Source organism: Scyliorhinus torazame, chromosome 10, assembly GCF_047496885.1.
Source record: "Scyliorhinus torazame isolate Kashiwa2021f chromosome 10, sScyTor2.1, whole genome shotgun sequence".
Taxonomy (NCBI): Eukaryota; Metazoa; Chordata; class Chondrichthyes; order Carcharhiniformes; family Scyliorhinidae; genus Scyliorhinus; species Scyliorhinus torazame.
In genome coordinates, this window is record NC_092716.1 from 251,921,975 (window position 1) to 251,936,368 (window position 14,394).

The following is a 14,394-nucleotide window of genomic DNA, read 5'->3' on the forward strand; positions in this document are numbered from 1 at the left end:
TAAAAAATATATATAATTGCCTTTGTAACTCTGATAGCCATCTAAGATTCTGATAGCCATTCCCACTATGAGAACTGGATTTTTCTATTATTGTCACAAGTGGGCTTACATTAACACTACAATGAAGTTACTGTAAAAAGCCCCTAGTCGCCACATTCCGGCACCTGTTCGGGTACACTGAGGGAGAATTCAGAATGTCCAATTCACCTAACAGCACGTCTTTCGGGACTTGTGGTAGGAAACCGGAGCGCCCGGAGAAAACCCCACGCAGACACGGGGAGAACGTGCAGACAGTGACCCAAGCCCGGAATCGAACCTGGGACCCTGCGGCCGTGAAACAACAGTGCTACCCACTGTGCTACCGTGCTGCCCATGAGGATAATCATTTACAATGGAATCTGAGACAACAGAACATTTCGATATTTTGGGTGGGATTCTCCGGTCCCCCCGCTGCATGTTTCTCGGCTTCGTGCCGTTCGCTGGTGGCAGGATTCCTTACTCGCGGGCGGTGGGGCATGCTACCGGTAGGTAAGGGAAATTCCAACGGCCAAGGAATTCCGACCCTTGTCCGAGGCTCTATGGGCTCGATTCGGAGGACTAAGTCCATTGAATGGCGCATTTAGCGGGGGGGGGGGGGGGGTGTTTCTCGGCGGCTGTAGCATTTCGAGCGTCGGAAGTCTCGCGCGAGGCCCCCCCATGAGGTTCAATGGCCTTCCCCCGACACCAAGTCCAACGCGAAGAGGCAACTGAATTGCACCCTATGTAACGCATAGAAAGTTGGGTGTTAAACGCTTTGATCTGCTTCAGTAAAAGCGTAAGGCTGACTTGGCTAAGATACACAACACTGTCGTGTTGCAGAAGTGTTAGGTGACCAGTGTGATGAGGCCCATTAACTACCTCTTGAATTATGAGGGATGACTGAAAAACATTCAGACCATAAATTGACGGCTGTCTTCACCTACAAAGCAATAGTGATTTTACTTCAAAAGTAATTAATTAACAATGAAGCATTTTAGGGCATTCTGAAAGATGATTGAAGATGCATGTCTGTGTTTGTTGTTAGTCTGTATTTCTTGCTTACTTTCTGTCTTTATCTCTTAAATCCCTGGTTTATGTAAAAATTGATCACTATTTCGGACAAATATACAATACTTCAACATTCACGCTTTTTGCCTAACGGACCAAGGCTACCATCCTTAGAAACCTTACACTTTATTTCTTTTAAAAGCAATTATGTGATGGATTTATTGGAAATCAGCGATATCTCGCCTGCTGGGTGGAGAGCTGGGGAGAAACCTGTGTCACCTCTTTTCCTGAAGTGCCACCCCCTTCCGATACCTACTTGGGACAGTGGTTTCGCCTTCCCCAGAATACAGAGCAGAGAGATGTCAGTCAATCGGAGGCAGGCACTCTTCCATGCTCAGCAGCTCCACCAGGAGGCAGGGTTTGCTGCTGGCGCAACATTCACCCAGATCATCATGGACTCAGACCATGGGGGATGAGGGTGTCATGAATCTGCTTGGCTGACAGCAGTAGACAGTATTCAAAGGGCCTCACTTGGTATGCGTCTCTCCCAGTGACGAGTTTAGAACGGCAGTGTAGATAATAATCAAATGTGAATAGCTTATGGAGGAGAACAGACTATGGGTGGTTGGGAAGGTCCCTGAGATAGACATATGTTAGTGTGTAGTCAAGGACGTTGATGGGGACAGACAGCCGAATACACAGAAGGCATAATCAAAGAATAACAAAGGTACAATTGACCAGCATTTAAATCTAGACATGGATAAAGACAGATTTGAGTATCATCCCTATATTTTGTGGTAACTATAGGTGGTTATTCAATTTGGATGTTGTTGGCGAATTCGGGGAACAGTTTAGGTGTGGTAGATATATTTTGTAACAACAGTGTTCGGACACTGTTGCAAAACCTTTGTCTGCTCTATATCTCCTATTAATCCTGGTCCTGCTGCCTGCCTTCAATCTACAGGCTTCTGGTTAGCCGCTGCAACACTGAGATTTCTGTTTTATCTACAGTTTTGGGCACACTGAAACACCCCTCTTCCAATGGAGCAGGCCAAGACGCCCCCTTTAGGATCTGTGGCTGAACCTGTGATCTCGATTTGTCGGTGAATGGAGACTTACGTTCATCATCTATTGTTGCCTGGGATTGGTGGTGCTTTTCAGAAACATCTGGATCTGGAGAAGCCAGGGTCATATTGTCAATTCTGAGAATGATTCAGCCAGGTTGTATCTGGAAGCCTCTCTCTCCCTCTCTCTCTCTCTCTCTTGCTCTTTTTCTCTTGGCCAGACAATTTCTAAAACCTCCAAGCCAGTTTTGTGAAGGCTTTCCGAGTGAAAAGACAGACAGCACTCCAGTTTGTGGAGACCTTCTGGAGTAAGAAAGCAAACAGTCACTGACCAGGTCTGTAACTTTCTAATCCTTTGACTGGAAGTCTAGGACGAGAGAACTGAGAGCATTCTTTAAAATACAGCCGGAATTTGTGCACAGAAATCAGCCAAACCAAAGGCTTGCAAACTCTCAGATTTAAGGCTCAGTAATATCTCAAGGATGCAGAAGCTTCATCTAGTGGTAAGAAGGCGGAAGCACATCGACCTGAATCCTGTGTAAAGCTTCACCTGGCGGTCGAAATATGAAACGGCACCAACCTGAACCTCTTGAGTAAATCTATTTCTCAGAGGCCACAGCTGCAGCAATGACGATTAATCTCAAACTGTTTCCCTTTAATCCCCACTTTCTATCCTCTCCTACCCTTACCGTGTGTCCATCTTTTGTGTGTCTGAGTGGAGGAAGGGAGGGGTGTTGGGAATTAGTTAGACTGGCAGACCATTGTCCTGTTATTTCTTTATATATTTATCTTTTCATCTTATTAATAAACAGCTTTTAATATTTTACTTATAAATCTGGGGCTGGATTCTACACCCCGCCGCGCCACATTTCTGTTTTACCCCGCCAGCGGGATGCTCCATTACACTGGCTAGTCAATGGCGTTTCCCATTGTGGGGCACCTCACGCCGTCGGGAAACCCCCAGGTTGCCAGACATACGGAGCATCCCGCCGGTGGAGATTCCAGCCTCTGGTGTCTTTAACTCACTGGAGCAGTCGGGGTAAAGATCTCAGGAATATATATTATTGGTTAATTCATTTAGGTTGCGACCCCGGAGTCTGTGAGGCTGGAACAGACCCGCACACGCCCAGGGTGTCGTAACAATGGGTACATTCTATATAAACTGTGCGTTTAGTCATTCAAACACCTTAATTGCGTGAGAGTAGAATAGTCTGGTTGTGTGTATTTGTCTTTACTTTAATAAACATTACGTGACAACTGGGCTGTTTATTCTCACTGGGGTTTTGCTTGCCTCCTCACACCAGAACAAAACTATACACCCTCATGAACCGGTGTTCCAAGTTGGGATACCCTTGCAGATATCTTCAACATGCTTCATGACAAGGGTCAAGGGTGTGGATCAGTGGCAAGAGCTCGCACCTAGCCTCCTCCACTTCCCACCACTGGGTCCCTCAATTGAGCACTGGGTGCCTTTGAATAAGGGACATATCCCCCTACCGCCTCCCCACCCCAGAAGCCTGCAAGCAAGGGCACACAAGGAATTGAATACCAGCGGCGGCTCTAAGAAGCCCTTAAGTGGACAAGGGGCTGAATTGATGGCCGAGACGGAATGCTGCTCACGAGTCATCTTGTCTTAATTGTGGGTTGAGACAGGGAGTTGAAGCGTTTCCCAACTGCCACCCTCCAGCCCAATTAATTAAATGTCCTTAGCCGCCGAACTCACCAGGTGGGAGTGCATTAGATTCCACCCTATTTTTGCAGTCATTCAGTGAAACGAGAGGGTAAGTAATGGCAGTTAAAGAATGTGGGTAGGCAGTTCTTCCCCAATTTCCCATAATGGTGGCTTTGTGGGGTATCATAGACTTTACAGTGCAGAAGGAGGCCGTTCGGCCCATCAAGTCTGCACCGGCTCTTTGAAAGAGCACCCTACCCAAGCCCACACCTCCACCCTATCCCCATAACCCAGTAACCCCACCCAACACGAAGGACAATTTTAGACACTAAGGGCAATTTAGCATGGCCAATCCACCTAACCTGCACATCTTTGGACTGCGAGAGGAAACCGGAGCACCCGGAGGAAACCCACGCACACACGGGGAGAACGTGCAGACTCTGCCAACAGTGACAGACACTGACCCAAGCCGGGAATCGAACCTGGGACCCTGGAGCTGTGAAGCAATTGTGCTATCCACAATGCTACCGTGCTGCCGGGTATGCGAGGGGCATCCTCACAAAGCAGGACAGGTCTGCGGGCATGGGTCATTCCTGTTCAATTTTATGCTTTACCTAAAGACCAGCTGCAAAGTGCAATTTTCAGAGGCAAGTCTCCATTTCCACCCCCCCCCCTTTTCAGAAAATATACCGTTTTATCAAGTTAGAAAGAGTTTAATTTGATGAAAATTTCTTTCTTGGGGAAACAGCGAAGTTACTCAAAAAAGGTAAAACAGGAAACGGCGAGCCATGGAATAAAATGTATTTTTAAATCATGCAGAACAATTGTACCTGTGATGATGTCTTCAGGGTCAGATTTTGACATGAAGAATCTTGCCTAACGAGCATGTGCTGATTGCATTAAGTTGCATTAATGAGCAAAGTCCTGTTTTTGCAGCCATTAAGTACAATGAGAGGGTCAGTAATTGCAGTTAAAGGATGCAAATGGGAATTTAATGTGAGCACGTTAACCACTGGAGATATTAAACCCCGTGTTAATTACAGAATTAATTTTGCAGATTTGTCCACCCAGCATATTGAGTTGCTTCAGTTAAAGTAACTAAAAGTAAAACAGTAATGTTTAAGTGTATATTGTTTGTTCATGGGTAATGAGACAACAGCCTGTGTTTATTTTAACTGATGGATATTCAAGGAGGCCATTAGCAAGTACCAAATTGATTGGCCTAACTCCATGGTAAGAATAGCAAGTTGGAATAATTAGATGTAAATACTGCAAAATAGATAGCATTATTGGTGAAGTAAGATGGTGCCTTGAGAATAAATGTGGCAGGGAGGACCTTCCATCATGCAAACCATTTCCCACAATACGCACTGAAGCAATTTCCCATAGGAACACATCTGATGTTATCCCAAAACTAAAGTAATGTAAGAATCAATCCTTTTTATTTTGCAAGATTCTTTTTTAAAAAAAACATGCTTAGATCCTGGCAGAGCATTTTCAGAAATGCATGCCCCCCAAAAAATAGATACGCATGGCATATTCGGTCTTATTCTTTTGAATTTGTTCATTTGGTTGGTTTCAGGCGTTACTTTTCCTCCAAAGTGCTTTTTTACCAGGAATCCATTTCTCTCTGCCAAAAAATACTTGTGGGCCAGGAATGGGCATTTTGTCAGCGAACAATGTGTACGTTTGGCCACTTTCAGGAAGGACGGGCGACTTTTGCAAGAGCGCTCACGGTAGCACAGTGGGTAACACTGTTGCTTCACAGCGCCAGAGTCCCAGGTTCGATTCCCGGCTTGGGTCACTGTCTGTGCGGAGTCTGCACGTTCTTCCCGTGTCTGCGGGGTTTTCCTCCGGGTGTTCCAGTTTCCTCCCACAAGTCCCGAAAGACATGCTGCTAGGTAATTTGGGCATTCTGAATTCTCACTCAGTGTACCCGAACAGGTGCCAGAATGTGGTGACTCGGGGCTTTTCACAGTAACTTCATTGCAGTGTAACTTCATAAGCCTACTTGTGACAATAAAGATTATTATTATATATAGAGCCAGGGTCCCAGGTTCAATTCCCGGCTTGGGTCACTGTCCATGCAGAGTCTGCACGTTCTCCCCGTGTCTGCGTGGGTTTCTACCGGGTGCTCCGGTTTCCTCCCACAAGTCCCGAAAGACGTGCTTGTTAGGTGATTTGGACATACTGAATCGCTGTGTACCCGAACAGGTGCCGAAATGTGGCGATGAGGGGCTTTTCACAGTAACTTCATTGCAGTGTTAATGTAAGCCTACTTGTGGCAATAAAGATTATATTATTATCATTATATTATTATTATACAGAGAAATACGTTTGAGACTCGATTCAAATGAACTAATTGCGCGTACATGACAGAATCCTTAAATATATATCCAACCTGCAGAATCTTGGCAATGGCAAATTATATGACCTCAGTTGAACTGCCTTTAAAATATAAGAACATAAGAACATAAGAACTAGGAACAGGAGTAGGCCATCTGACCCCTCGGGCCTGCTCCGCCATTTAATTAGATCATGGCTGATCTTTGTGGACTCAGCTCCACTCTCCGGCCCGTACACCATATCCCCGAATCCCTTTATTCTTTAGAAAGGTATCTATCTTTTTCTTAAAAACGTTTAAAGAAGGAGCCTCAACTGCTTCACTGGGCAAGGAATTCCAGAGATTCACAACCCTTTGGGTGAAGAAGTTCCTCCTACACACCGTCTTAAATCTACTTCCCCTTATTTTGAGGCTATGCCCCCTAGTTCTGCTTTCCCCGACCAGTGGAAACAACCTGCCCGCATCTATCCTATCTATTCCCTTCATAATTTTATATGTTTCAATAAGATCCCCCCGCATCCTTCTAAACTCCAATGAGTACAGTCCCAGTCTACTCAACCTCTCGTCATAATCTAATCCCCTCAACTCTGGGATCAACCGAGTGAATCTCCTCTGCACTCCCTCCAGAGCCAATATGTCCTTTCTCAGGTAAGGAGACCAAAACTGAACACAATACTCCAGGTGTGGCCTCACCAACACTCTATACAATTGCAGCATAACCTCCCTAGTCTTGAACTCCATCCTTCTAGCAATGAAAGACAAAACTCGATTAGCCTTCTTAATCACCTGTTGCACCTGCACACCAACTTTTTGCGACTCGTGCACCAGCACACCCAGGTCCCTCTGCACAGCAGCATGTTTTAACATCTTACCGTTTAAATAATAATCCATTCTGCTGTTATTCCTCCCAAAATGGATAGCCTCACACTTGGCAACATTGAATTCCATCTGCCAGACCCTAGCCCATTCACCTAACCTATCCAAATCCTTCTGCAGACTTCCGGTATCCTCTGCACTTTTTGCTTTACCACTCATCTTAGTGTCGTCCGCAAACTTTGACACATTGCACTTGGTCCCCAACTCCAAATCGTCTGTGTAAATTGTGAACAACTGCGGGCCCAACACTGATCCTTGAGGGACCCCACTAGTTACAGGTTGCCAACCAGAGAAACACCCATTTATCCCCACTCTCTGCTTTCTGTTAGTTAACCAATCCTCTACCCATGCTATCACTTTACCCTCAATACCATGCATCTTTAGTTTATGCAGCAACCTTTTGTGTGGCATCTTGTCAAAAGCTTTCTGGAAATCCAGATATACCACATCCATTGGCTCCCTGTTATCTACTGCACTGGTACGTCCTCAAAAAATTCTACCAAATTAGTCAGACACGACCTACCCTTTGTGAACCCATGCTGCGTCTGCCCAATGGGACAATTTCCCTCCAGGTGCCCCGCTATTTCCTCCTTAATGATAGATTCCAGCATTTTCCCTACAACCGAAGTTAAGCTTACTGGCCTATAATTACCCGCTTTCTGCCGACCTCCTTTTTTAAACAGTGGTGTCACGTTTGCTACTTTCCAATCCTCTGGGACCACCCCAGAGTCTAGTGAATTTTGATAAATTATCACTAATGTGTTTACAATTTCCCTAGCCATCTCTTTTAACACTCTGGGATGCATCCCATCAGGGCCAGGAGACTTGTCTACCTTAGCCCCATTAGCTTGCCCAATACTGCCTCCTTAGTGATTACAATCATCTCAAGGTCCTCACCTATCATATCTTTACTTCCATCAGTCACTGGCATGTTATTTGTGTCCTCCACTGTGAAGACTGACCCAAAAAACCTGTTCAGCTCCTCAGCCATTTCCCCGTCTCCTATTATTAAATCTCCCTTCTCATCTTCCAAAGGACCAATATTTACCTTAGCCACTCTTTTTTGTCTTATATATTTGTAGAAGCTTTTACCATCTGCTTTTATGTTCTGAGCCAGTTTACTTTCATAGTCTACCTTACTCTTCTTTATGGTTTTTTTAGTAGCTTTCTGTTGTCCCCTAAAGACTTCCCAGTCCTCTAGTCTTCCACTAATTTTTTGCCACTTTGTATGTTTTTTCCTTCAATTTGATACTCTCCCTCACCTCCTGAGATATCCACGCTCGATTTTTCCCCTTTCTACCGTCTTTCTTTTTTGTCGGTATGAACCTTTTCTGAACACTGTGAAAGATCGCTCGGAAGGTTCTCCACTGTTCCTCAACTGCTTCACCATGAAGTTTTTGCTCCCAGTCTACCTTAGCTAGTTCTTCTCTCATCCCATTGTAATTGCCTTTGTTTAAGCACAAAACACTAGTGTTTGATTTTACCTTGTCATCCTCCAACTGTATTTTAAATTCCACCATGTTGTGGTCGCTCCTTCAAAGAGGATCCCGAACTATGAGATCATTAATCAATCCTGCCTCATTACACAGGACCAGATCTAGGACCGCTTGTTCCCTTGTAGGTTCCATTACATACTGTTCCAGGAAATTATCCCGGGCACATTCTATATATGTGTTAAATATTTTGAAAGGACTTGCTTGTTTTCCTTAATAGTGCAGTGGTTCATATTGCTGGATAATTAATGTTTTCTGACACGCTGCTCGGAGCAGCAGAATCTTTCCCACCTAGGTGTTCCAAGAGTCTTCAATTATTCAAATTGACCAGTGGAAGCTGCCTTTGAAGCCTGTACATTCAAGCTACTAACTTCAACTCCTCGCTTGTGCAATGAGAGAGGAGAGTCCACAAAATAAGTACAGCAGCATTGCATCCCTCAGCCCAGCACCTACTCTGAAGTGTTGGAGTCCCTACGTTCCTACCTGGAATGATCAATTTATCATTCCAATGCTTTGATGGCAGCTGCTTTTAATTTGAATATAATTGGGGAAAAATTGATTCAAATGACTTTGTTCCAGAGCCTTGTTTTCCCCTTGTTACTGCAATACTTGGAAATGGTATGATGATGAATTTGAGAGACCAATAGGTTTGAAACATTCATGTATGCTGAGTGATGTCATTGCATTGCTTTCATATAATATAAAAGTCTTCATCAAAAAAATACCAAATCATAGAATCATTTGCAACCGAACAGAGACACCTCACTCATGTCAGCGTCACGGGTCCAGGGACTTGTTGTTTTGATCCGAATGATTGACTCAGAATACTAAGTGAAACCACTGAGTCATCCTGACTATTTTTGTGTGATGCAAGTGATCACACTTGATAAGTTATTCCTAAATTACAGGCACCGTAGAACTGAGGGGGAAATAAAAAAACAAGAGTGGGGAAGAAAAGGGCGGTCGAGGAAGTGAATGACGAGGCGCTGCAAAGCCAACATTGCCTCTTATGCCCTTAGGTTGGCCCAAAAACGTGTTGGTCCTCCAGTGCAGAGAGTTGTCCCGTGACTACATGTTGCCGACTGCCCCATTCCAAGGTCCAGGGTGACGTGCTGAGGCAGGCACCTATAAGAGATTGGGGTCTTCAACACAACGGGTATTTTCTGCATAATATAAAACCTTCTAAAAAGGTAACCGTTTGTGAACAGTCTGTAGTGACAGGCAAGGTCACAAAGTTTAGGCTGCCATGTTGACTTCCGAAGTTGTTAAGATGGCGTCCTTATCGATGCAATTGTTCAGAAAGAACCATGATATGACCCTGAGCAGATTGTCAGCTAAAAAGCTGACCTTGAGCAAGATGATGTACGGGGGATGCGTTAACCACCCTGATGTTTGAAGCACTTGTCCTGTACCAATTGGTCAGAAAAGTTTTGAATAGATGACTGACGGTGGGTAAGCTACTAGCACCACCCCCCCAAAAAAGGATATATATATATTATATATGTGCATTGGTGGTATACCGCTGAGGTGCTGGTGAGGTGGTGGTACTCATTGAACAACTGCTTTCCTTCATTGGAAGCTGGACCAGAAGAGGAGGAAGATCAAGGGAAGAGTTTCCGAACACTTAGACTCTGGGATCTGCAAACTGTTCCCGACTGATATGATGGGGTGTATACTTTTTCTGTCTAATTAGCTACTGCATCGTATCTAAACTGCTATTTATTAATAAACTTAATGAACTATTAAATATGTACCGCAGGATGTGTGTGGTTCACACCAGATAGTGACCCATGAGCCTCTTCACTAAATTGCCCAACCGCGGCGAGTGCTCCATGGATGGTGGAGGGTGTTGGAGACAGCTGTGACGGATGTTAGGTGTCATCGGTGCGGTGAGCGGCCGCAGTTCCGACGGTCCCCCTCCAGTCTTCTCTATCTCACAGTGACTATGAGCACCCATTTCCGGAGGGGGAGGGGTGCGGATCAGAAAATGCACAGTGTTACACAGTCTGCATGCAGCCCAGGGGGTGGGTAGTTGGTGGCTGCTGTGGCTAGGGCACCCAGCCATGGCGGCCAATATGGGTGCTGGCATGTGGTGCAGGGTACATGTCCTGGTGCTGCGCATTCACTCTGGCCGCCCTGAGAAGGGGAGGTCATGCAGTTTTTTACGGCACTGTTGGCGGCTTCTGAGTGTGTTGCACACAGCGCTCACGACCTCTGACACCTGCATCCAGGCACAGCGAACGGCCGCAGCTGGCAGCCTCATTCCTACCCCAGGGCACTCGGTCGTCTGCCTCTCCTCCATGGCGTCTAGCAGGGTTTCCAGTTTGGTGTCCATGAAACAGGGTGCCACTGTCCTTGCTGCCATCGTGTTGGCTGGGATGATGTGCGTGAGGAGTGAATTGTGTATATGTTGCTGCAGCTTGTCAGCCTCGTAAGTGTTAATCCTGAACCCAGTAAATCCAGCACAGTTTCTCAATGGAATCAATCGTGTTCCATGTCGTCCTAGCCCCTTAACAGCTGATGAATTGTTCCAGGTTCGGTGCCAGTTTTGCTGTCCTAGAAGTTCACTGATTCTGCCCTGGCATCAACACTTAGTGTCAGGAACAGAGAACCGGCCCGAAATATGGTGATACATTTAGGGGTCACAACTGGTGGGACAATACAGAGCAGCATAAAAAGAAAACTGGCATCGACGAGGAATGTATCAGAAGAAAAATGACTTTTCAAAGGGAAAAAGAAAATCAAAACTTTTGACGGTCGATGCAGAGATAGGTCAACAGTATGTCAGTAATCGCACTGTGAACCTGTCATCGGGACGGTAAAGTTGTTAAGAACAAATTTAAAGTTAATTTTACGCCCCGAGGACATGCAGAGCAGAGCCACGTGCAGTAGAGTAAGGCATCGAGGTGGGGGGGAAGGGGGGGGGCAAAGAGATAACAATTCTGGCATTGCATACTGGTTTATTCATCATTATCAGCTGGGCCATTAATATAAGGCAAAATGGTGAGAACATTCCATTATCAAAGAAAAATGATGGAGATTTTGGCAGGATGGGCTCCTCTGGGGAAGAGTAAGAAAACCAGAAATCATATGCAGAGAGATTCTCCATTATTATATGCTGGCCAATAACATTGCAGAACGCACTAAGGTCCCTGCTTTCCTAAGTGTAAGTAAAACTTTTAATTTACTCTGAAGTCTCTTCCAACCCAACAAACTCGATGACAAAACATATCAAGACCTGGTTAAAATATTATGCAACAAACCCATTCATTAACGTGGAGGGGTTTCGATTTCAACAAAACAGGCAGTTTGTGATGACCCTAAAGAGCCTCACGGAGTATTGTGAGTTTGGTGACTCTCTAGGTACGATTGGAGAGCACTTGGTTTGTGGGTTGAGAAATGAGGCCATTCAGAGGAGATTATTAACTGGACGAAATCTAAGTCTGATAACAGCATTGGAGATAGCCGTTTCAATGGAGTTTGCTGGTAAAGAACCTTCTCAGCAGGCACGAGGATCCATAAACTGGCTACCACCAATAAAAAATCTACCCAGCAACAGGCGGTTCATCGCAACGCAAAACTGGGCCATTCATAGGTTGATTGCTGGTACAAGGAAAGGCAATGCAAACATTGTGGCAGAGGTGGCCACACAGCAAGAGCTTGTGGGAACAAACCAGTTTCTCCCGAGAAGAACAATCAAAGAAAAGCATAGAACACATTTAAGGGAAGAAACAAAATGAGTTCAACCAAGAAAACACACAACGTGGAAGAAAAGAATAACAACATTGCAGATGCCGCACATAATTCTGATGAAGAGTTTAAACTAAATGTACTTTCAGTTCAAGGTGAATCACATCACTTCAGGGTAGTTCCAAATCTGAATGGACAACCTGTAAAACTGGAGGTCAATACCTTAATTCCCCAAACCATTTCTGAACAAAAATTGAATCACCTACCATGAAAGCCAGCAGATGCCATTCTAAGGACCTACACTGAGGAAATAGCATCTCAAAGTGGATGTGTCACAGAGGCTGTTTAGCACAGGGCTAAATCGCTGGCTTTGAAAGCAGACCAAGGCAGGCCAGTAGCACGGTTCGATTCCCCGAACAGGCGCCGGAATGTGGCGACTGGGGGCTTTTCACAGTAACTTCATTTAAAGCCTACTTGTGACAATAAGCGATTTTCATTTCATTTTTTTTTTCATTTCAAAGCAGACCTAAGTGGGAAAACTGTGGAACTGCCATTCCATGTGTTCCGAGGAGGTTTTCCAGCTTTTTTTGGATGCTCTTGGCTGAAAACAATAACATTGAATTGGAGTGCTGTGACTAGCTCAATTAATTCAAAGACGGATTTACTAACCATCCTAGAAAAATACAGCAATGTATTTGAGGAGACACTGGAGTCCATGAAAGGACTACAAGTTTCATCAAAGGTGAAGCGAAAAAGCCATCTTTGAAGTTTCAAAGCTCGAGCAGTATCCTATGCTTCAGGTGCGAAGGTAGAATCTGAACTAAAGAGACTTGAGGATGCAGTAGTCTTAGAACTGGTCACTGCTCGTGACTGGACAACCGCTATTGTGCCTTTAATGACGCAGGATGGAACTATCTGCAAAGACCTCAAACCTACATCAATCCGGTTCGATGCGCGGATCAATACCCGCTACCAAGGATTGAGGATTTCTTTGCCAGCCTAGCAGGAGGACAGAAGTTCAGCAAGATCGACCCAATGTAGGCCGACCTGCAAGTTAATGTTGCAGCTGAATCTCAACACCTGCTCACCATTATCACACATAGGCCCTTTCCGCAATAAGAATTTCAGAATAACGTCAGCACCCGCTTTATTTCAACGGTCCATGGGCCAAATCTTCAGTGGTTTGCAAGGGGCACAGTGTTACCTTGATGATATACGAATTACAGACACCAATGAACATGAACACTGATGTAACTTAGAAGTCACATTGAAACGCCTTCTGATGCACTGTGTGTGAGAAAAGATAAGTGTGATTTCTTTCAAACATCAGTCCAATATCTAGATCACGTGATCAATAGCAATGGTTTACACAAGACACCTAAAAAGATGGAGGCTATAATGGAGGCTCCTTGGCCAACGACTGTAACACAGTTAAGATCATCCCTAGGGTTGATTAACTACTTTGGAAAATTTGTCCCGAATCTAGTGTTACAACATCCTGGGCTAGTGCGTGGTCAATTCCAGGCCCACTTGACTCGGAGTCACACCACAATTTAAATTAACTATTAATTCTTCGAAAAATACCCAAAGTCTTTGACCATTGGCTGTCCAATAATTACGGTCACCAGGCTTGTAAATTTAAATACAATTAATTATTATTCATAACAATAGCTATAATTAAATAGGCAGCAAGTACAACAGGTTAACTGTTATCTAATTCCTAATTTCCCCCCTCTATAACTTATCCCCACCCTCTACACATACACAAGACAGACAAACACAGAGGGGAAAGAGGAGTGCAAAAAAGAATAATACAAAAAGTAAAAGAATAAAAGTCTCTGATGCAGGTGGACATCTTCCAGCACGTAAGAACATAAGAACTAGAAGCAGGAGTAGGCCATCTGGCCCCTCGAGCCTGCTCCACCATTCAATGAGATCTATTGGCTGATCTATTGTGGACTCAGCTCCACTTTCCGGCCCGAACACCATAACCCTTAATCCCTTTATTCTTCAACAAACTATCTAACTTTATCTCAAAAACATTGAATGAAGGAGCCTCTACTGCTTCACTGGGCAAGGAATTCCATAGATTCACAACCCTTTGGGTGAAGAAGTTCCTCCTAAACTCAGTCCTAAATCTACTTCCCCTTATTTTGAGGCTATGCCCCCTAGTTCTGCTTTCACCCGCCAGTGGAAACAACCTGACCGCATCTATCCTATCTATTCCCT